We start from the raw sequence: 8,323 nt of genomic DNA on the forward strand, positions 1-8,323 counted from the left end.
GGGAAACTCACCATGTTATGCACTGTTTAACTTAAAAATGAAGCGAAAATAACTTTGTGCAAACCAGGCATTTATTCATTTGCTTGTTTATTTAGATGAAGCCTTTATTTGCCACATATACATTACAGAGAAATTCTTTTCTTTGCGTATCCTAGCTTGTTTAGGGAGTCAGGGTCAGAGGGCGAAGGGTCGGTCCTGATAAGGGGCCCATGGTACAGATAGTGGAAGATTTTAGGGGATGAGGTTTAACTCAAAGTTTAAATACGTCAGTTAAAGATTGGCACATTGTAGATGCACATTTTATAGCCATGTTTAATGTTTAATAAAACATTTTCCTTTCATCACCGTTGTTTACTCACAGCTTCTCGGTTTTGAAGATATTCAGACAAAAATTCATCTCATCACAGATTTACAGAAAAACTTCAAAAAGTCCAAGTTTTTTGTCCAAAAATGTTCCTATGTCTGGAAACTAATAGTTACAGCTATACAAAACATTGACAATAGAGACTGGTTCAAAAATGCTACATCTCCTTATACGGAACGTTTCAGCTGATTTAATCGGTTTATGTAAAGCATGATACAGCATCCCTCTGTGAGCTTTTACTATAGAAATAATATCTTACAAAGAGCACATCAATATAAACCTGGCCGTTGTAGATATTGCCACAGCTGCTATTACAGACAGTTAATAAACACCTCCTGATCACTCAGAATCAAACATTCAGCACTGTTGATATTCCACATTAAACTCAAATTACAAACACAAACACAGACTGATTAGATAAACTTGAACCTACAGATTCTCGCGTAGTGTAATATGAATCCCATGACACATTACCAGCTGTGTTGTGTGCTCGTACACTATGGCTAAGTCATTATGTGTCATGAGAGAGGACCTTCAGTCCGTCTGTTTTGGAGTTAGTCCTGGAAAAAAATTTTTTTTTTTTACTTACTTTACTATGTTTTCTTTCTTTCTTTTTTTTCATATTTTGCTCATAAAATATGTTGCAGTTATGCATTTTAGGAGATCCTTAAACGAACTATAAGGTATAAAAATGTCCATTAAGGCTTGATCAGGAATGAGAAGTGTATTTAGACAAATGTATGCAAAAGAGAAGTGAGATTTGACTAAAAGCTGTTCTGAGTTTAAAGGTTACATTGTTTGCCTGGCCATATACTGTAGGTCTAAAGTCAGTTTCATATAGAATTGGAGTTTGGGTGCTTAGGATTGCAGTAAATACTTTGGCTCTCTGTGTGGATATTGACCCACACCCTTCCCCAGGCCATGAGACCAGCAAAGAGCTCCCACCCTTCTGTAATAACAGACATGTGTGACTCTCATCAGCACTCAAACTTCTTTTGTGCTTTTAGCTGGATTTAATAGTAAATGTTTGTTTGTTTGTTTGTTTGTTTGTTTGTTTGTTTGTTTGTTTGTTTGTTTAGCAAAGGTCAAATTCCATTGTTTCAATTTCTGTCTTGCAACTGTTCATGATGCAACTGTTCATGATCATGGTTCATTATACAACCACAAAAGCCAGGAAATGCTGCAAGACATCATGATGGTGTTTATTCTGCACTGTTTATTAAAAAGGCATGAACTCTGCAAAGAGACATAAATCTTCTTTGTTTTCCAGCACTTTTAAATTAGCGAAGCAATTACAGCAATTGATATTAAATACATATTACTTATCTTAAAGAAACTGAAGGGATGCACTAAACCTCTCAATTATTCTTATGCTAGATTTGAGATTGACCTAAAATAATAATTTGGATTCAAAGTTGTCGTAATCAACTGTTTATAAACAACCAAATGTATTTTTTGTGCTGATGTTTCCCAACTAAAGTTATTTATACAAATTCTAATCAATAGAGAAATTTTAAACTGCTTTTTTATATGTACACATATGTAACTGCAACTGTAACATGTCAATCATGGCATTACTGAAATAAAGGTGTGTTCTTTGTTCTTTGAGGATGGAAGACTGGATGGAGGGAGTGAACGTCAAGGGTGGAGTCCTTCAGGCTAAATCTTCTGCAAAGATGGCCGACATCAATTACACTGAATTTAGGGCTCACCTTAAAATCCTCGAAAATGTTGAACAATTCTTTTAACCCAAATTTCTCCCTCTCAGTTTAGTCATTGCTCATTTTAGTCAGAAGTCTGGAGTGAATGAAAGACAACATACAGGTGAGCACCATCATCTCGTCATAACCTGTTCATGTAATGCCACAGAACGGCTGGATGTACACTAAATTAGAGAATATAGTAGTGCATTCTTTGGGAACAAGAGTATGCCTAGTTGTCAACTAGCATTAATCTAAACCAGAGAGAGAGGAGAGGAGAGGAGAGGAGAGGAGAGGAGAGGAGAGAGAGAAAGAGAGAGAGAGAGAGAGAGAGAGAGAGAGAGAGAGAGAGAGAGAGAGAGAGAGAGAGAGAGAGAGAGAAGGCAGTCTAAAAGGCATTAACTAATGTTCACATCGGTCCTGAAAACCTCAAACCTAATCATCATTGCTTGACAAAGTTCGATGATTCCTCATCTTTGCCCTTGCCTGGGGTACATTAACACATTAACCTGGGACTGCCAGACATATGTCAGCTCTCTGACTCGCTTCTCCATTATAACCGTGTTTGATTAAATGTGCACAATGTGAGCTGAAACTGAGGAAAATGAAAGGAAGGCAGACGGAGCACAGACTTTATGGATCTGTTGCTATAAGCAATGGAAACAAAGGCGACTGTGTCCCTTCCTCAATAGTTAGCAAACCATTTAAGCAAACCACAAAGCATCATTTGCATCTCAGAGGTTAACGTGACACAAGAGTTTCACTGTTCTGAAGAACAATAGACGGCTAAAAGCACGGTGAAAGGTGGGCACATAAACCCAAACTAAAGCCCCCACTTCACTCCCAAGAAAAATTTCATGTGCTACACGTTTGAATGCAAGATATAGCGACTGAGAATCAGAAACAGATCTTACCTTCAGATTTAAATGTACAGTACATAAGTTGGATCTTTGCCGTGATGTTAGTAGGTTTAAATACAATGCCAAATCAGCAGTCATGTAGTACACAAGCAGCAAAACTAAAATGTTACAGACTGAAATGCAGAAGTTCTGCTGTCATAAATGACATATTTAAGATGGCTAAAATGATACTATAAATATAACTGATCACATGTCCTTCTGAAAAATCCCAGTTCTCCAAATCAGTGGGGATCAGAAAGTCACATACAGACAAATCAAATTTTCTGAAAACAGAGTAAGTCTTTCTTAGGCATTTAAATGACTCAAACATTAACCATAACTATGAGCTTTTATAGACCTTTATAGGCTTAGCTTCATAAGTGCACGACTTATGACGCAAATCCTGAGTGTAATGTTTTATTTTTTATTATTGTAAATGACATTCTCCACGTTTAGTAAGTGCAATAACAGCACTTCAGTCAACTTAATCTGATCATAATTACAATTATGGCATTAAAGTAAACATGCAGTTCCACATTTAGTGTGAGTGCTGTCCAGTATGTCAAGCTGGAGGAAGTTTTATGAATAACTTCATGTAAATGAGACAGCTGCATTTCTCCATCACTATGAACGTTACAGCCAACACAGTATGTTTACATCATTTAGCAGACACCCTTATATCCAGAGCTTATATACAGCTGAGCAATTGAGGGTTAGGGGCCTTGCTCAGGGGCCCAACTGCGGCAGCTTAGTGGAGCAGGGATTCAAACTCACAACCTTCTGATTGGTAACCCAACAAAATGAACCACATGAAGCTCACAGTAACTCCAATGCTTTTCTCCTGTGTGATACAGTAGGACTTTAGGACTTATTTATTTATAGTAAGAGAAAGAACATGCCAAAAAAGAAAGTGTTACTTTTTTTTTCTTTTTTTTTCAATGCAGCCGCAAGTTTTCCGAAGAGGTTGGGCTCCAAAAAGTCACCTTGCACCTGCCTCATGCTGTTCAGTACTATTAACATCCGATAGATTTACACATGTACACATACACGCACACGCACGCACGCGCACACACACGCACGCACACACACACGCGCACAGTATTCCAAATCCAAATCCAGACACAGGACTCTTAGTCATCCTAAAAATATCGACTTCTCTCCTCTGTCCCATCCTCTGCACTGATGTCAGAACAGAACAGAAGACAAGATGATTTAACAACTTACCGTTTTCCCTCAGAAAGGAAGGCAGAATGTGACAGAAGAGTTCACCCCCCCTCCCTTAGGGATTCAGCTGCAATACAGTCCACACCAGAGAGGCAGAGAAAGTGTCCCCCAGTGTCTCCTGTGCTAGGGAGACTCAGTGCTCTGTGGTTTAAGGATGGAACAACAACAGTGTTCCCAGTGTCTAAACCAATCACGTTGCTCCACTGCCCTCTAAGGCCCGCCCCCTTCCCCGGAGCTCCTCATGCTGAAGCTGGAACCAGAGCAAAGGCTTCTTTCTGCAGCATCACAGCAGGACATCAGCATTGACCAGTGAGCCACGACTCACAAGCTCCGATGATGATTAGTGGGTTGATGAACACATCATTTATCATTAATGCACAGGGGGAAATTTTACGTCATTGTCCCATTCAAGCTGTCTGACTCTGTGCTTTCATGCTGTGCAAGGGCTTTGGTTTCAGAGCTGAATGTTTGCTTTTGTAACTTAATCCCCAAATCTGATGGCTGTGACATCAGGCTGCAGGTTATTTTACGTCAGAGATCATTAACGATACCTCATTGTTTTCTTTCCCACAGTCTGGACCATCAGCATCACCGACAGTGGCGTCAAACAACCCAAACACTAATGAAATCCGCAGGGCTAAAATATTTGCTCTGGGTAATTTGTTGGAACTTAAATAATACATTCAGGAAAAGTTTGTTTATTTTTACAGTCTCAAATAAATATTTTATCTAGCTTCGCTTGCCCGGAGGAATGAAAGGAATCATTAAACTCATCCAAGAATTCTGTTGTTAGATAACAAGATCCTGATGAACAGAAATTATAGGGAAACATACACAAATATATATACACAAACATTAAAAGTGGGTGGAAATGTCATATGAGACTGGGTGGAAAAGTGAAGCAAATAAGGGTCTCATAAGTGAAGCAATTGCTCATATGTGAAGCAAATAAGGGTCTGTACAGAAACATAATGTTTTTCTCTTGGTTCCTTGTTAATCAAATGAATTTTATTGTAATTTCTATTTATAATGTGTACACATTGAAACAAGATGTAGGTTTTCAGTACTATGGTGCAGCACACGATACAGTAGCATGGAACAAATACATGATGCAAATACAAGACATAGGACAGTACAATTGAGTTGTTTTATTTTTAACTCACAATCAGGTAAAGCAGCAGGATAGAGACATGTAACAACATTGCCTTATAGCAGCTTACAGCATTGTCTCTATGTCCATGCGATACATTTGGTTCTTTAATGCGGACGTGAGAAACAGGACAGACAGAGTTATGATGTTGCAGCAGTGTTGGCAGTGTTGATGCGACCTTTTGGGATTGTTTTTTTTTTCTAGGTTGCAGCACTGGAGCAGATTGTAGATTTCCGCCGTGCTCAAGGGCAGACCAGCAATGATCAAAAGAAGGGCAGAGAATTTACAACCTGCAGTCTTTTGCTAATAAGTCAACATGGCTAGTGCAAACAATCTGTCGGTTCAGTATATAATTGATAAGGTTTCCAGTAGCCTGGGGTATTGATAAATCTGTTTTCTGAATTGTAATCATCTTCTGGAAGAAATAACACTAATTAATTAAAGGGGCTGAATCTTTAAAATTTTCAGAATATTACAATTCTGTTGAGTTTTTGTTTTTCCTTATTTTCTATTGTGTTTTATATACTTTAAAGAAATGAAACATTTAACTCAGGTAATTTCGCAAGTTCTTCAAACTCTTCTGCTGGTTTGTTGATTTTGTTAAAAGTTTCTATAACACATACAGTATGAGTTCCCTAAACAGTTCATTACATATTTAGCCTATCTCTGCTGGTGTAATAAGCTCCACTCTTCTGAGAAGGCTTTCCACTTGGATATCGTGTGTGTGATCACCCAGCTACAAGATCATTAAGGAGATCAGTCGCTGACATTAGGTGAGGAGGTCTGGGGTGCGGTCAATGTTTCACGTTCACAGTTGTAGCCAGCCTGAGACTCGAGCCCACAACCATAGGGTTGAGAGTCAGACTCTCTAACCATTAGGCCACGACTTCCCTTTGTCATCTATTATAGTGTAAATAATCCGCTTTGTTTACATTAATTTCACTCATGAGTTTAAGTGTTTTCAGCTCTGAGGAAGACATTTCTAGAGATTGTTTACTTTATGATATCACCTGCCATGTCTGTGCATGAGTCTATAGCCTGGGCGAGAAGAAAATCAGCCACAGTCTTTCCTACTTATGAAATTCTGTGTTTCTTACAACCGTGATACTGTACAAAATAATCCATATTGAATACAGCAAATAATCTGATATGGATGCCAAAAATAATATATTAGGTGAGGGGTTTGGCCCTGTTAGCTCTTTTATCACAGACATCCCTCTGTTTAAGATCCTTAACCCTTAACACCTAAACTGTATGCATGGATTGTGTCCAGTCTCAGATGTGGTTTTGACAAATTAAGAAGGAAGGACCTATGCACATCATGAGGCAGGATTTATGCACTAACGAGTCTCTGTTTTGTGCTACATGCATACGATCAACCTCAGAGCATTATGAAACTTATGATTCAGATTAACCATCGTTACTGTCTATAGAGAGAAGTCTTTCTAAAGTACTGTCTATATAGAGAAGTCACAGGGTTCAGGGTTAGAAGACATGCTGAACTACTATAAGCCAAACCAGACTGTCCTTAGGCTGACTTGCATCTTAATTAAATTTATTTACTTTCCGCTGCACGTATCTAAATCATTTTCAAGTTTGTGAGTCAAGCATCCTATTTAAAATGTTTTTTTTTGTTTTTTTTTTAAAAAAAAGGCTTGTCAAGGCTCGAACATGGAACAAGTGCTGAATATGGGATCATTTTTCACAGTGCTTTCTCTTTCCATTTTTCTGAAGAAATTTCATTTCATTACACAGATTGATTACAAAGCCTTTTTCATGAGTAGCATTACTATTAATCCAGTCTGAGTTCAAAATCTTGCATATACAGTAGTAACTTCCTGGTTTTATAGTTGAAGAGATATAATCCAGCTGTGATGCTAACCCACATCAAGCCTACTTGGGATGGTTCCTCATTCACACTTGCTTTTATAATACAATATTAGCTTAATCATTTACTATGTTTTTTTCTTGTAGCTCTTGGATGATATGCTGTCGGTATTATGAACAGAAAACAAAAAGATAAGGATTCTTTATTAATATTTTAAGTAATATAAGTAGAAAATGTAACAAAGTAGAAAATGTCCCTTTATTATTATTACCATTGTGTGTCCCTCGTGTTGTTTGTGCAGTATACTAGCATAATGTGACATTCACATGTTTGTCCAAATCCTGCTCTACCATTTTACCCATTGAATCCACAGCATTATTTAAACTCTAACATTGGCTCTGTTTTTAACAATGTACTTGTGTCATCTCTCATCATCAGCACCCGAATGTGTTGCTACAGTTAACCTCCTGCCAAGCTGTAGCGCCAAGTTCTGGGATAAAATGTTCATAAATGCTACAGCCCATCTGTTTGCAATAACCTTTGGTCACAAAATCGTGATGACACCAGGTTAATGGTTTCAATTGCAGCACAAGAACAAGCTTTTTTCTCTTTCCTCTCAACCACATTTAATATGTGCACTAGAGCATTTAATCTGTTCTCCAGCAATCAACTTTTTTCTTTTTTGGCAAACCCGTGTTAGATTTATTTAGCTTTCACTTTGTACACACATGTTATACTTGTTATCTCAGACTGATAAATGTGTAAATGTGAACTTTTTGGGTACTTTCACAGTTGAATTTTTCACACAAAGTGGAAGTGTACCTGTAATTTTTGGTCAAAGAGGAACTTCCAGAGTTAAAAAAAACTTAACGTGGTACTATAATGTCATTTATTTTTGGGGGGTTGGGGGTCCAAACAACCTTACAATCTGATGCCCAACACCTTAATCACGAATTATGCTTTCCCCAAAAATGAATTGGGAACTTACCCTTAAGCATTCCTTTTTAACACAGATTTGTCATGACCTGCTGCTTCACTCATTATGACCCATGTGCCATGACTCAGATTCAACTGCTACACCACATTTGCTCATACTGTACATACCATGTGCATACAAAAGTGCTGTGAAGCAAAGACTGTTACACCACAGCATTTAAA

General features: G+C 37.9%; 1 protein-coding gene across 2 annotated transcripts in view; it reads right to left on the bottom strand.

Moving 5' to 3' along the window:
• The window catches only part of pde4d (phosphodiesterase 4D, cAMP-specific), a 153,683-nt gene extending 149,345 nt beyond the window's left edge, over positions 1-4,338 (bottom strand). The window contains exon 1 of one of the 2 annotated variants that reach the window (XM_047822964.1): positions 4,188-4,338. The gene's annotated coding sequence lies outside the window, so the exon portion shown is untranslated. Of the gene's footprint in view, positions 1-2,978; positions 3,127-4,187 lie in introns of those variants that run through there. The other variant, XM_047822965.1, reaches the window with a different exon arrangement.
• Between the last annotated feature and the right edge of the window lie 3,985 nt (positions 4,339-8,323).

Source organism: Tachysurus fulvidraco, chromosome 14, assembly GCF_022655615.1.
Source record: "Tachysurus fulvidraco isolate hzauxx_2018 chromosome 14, HZAU_PFXX_2.0, whole genome shotgun sequence".
Taxonomy (NCBI): Eukaryota; Metazoa; Chordata; class Actinopteri; order Siluriformes; family Bagridae; genus Tachysurus; species Tachysurus fulvidraco.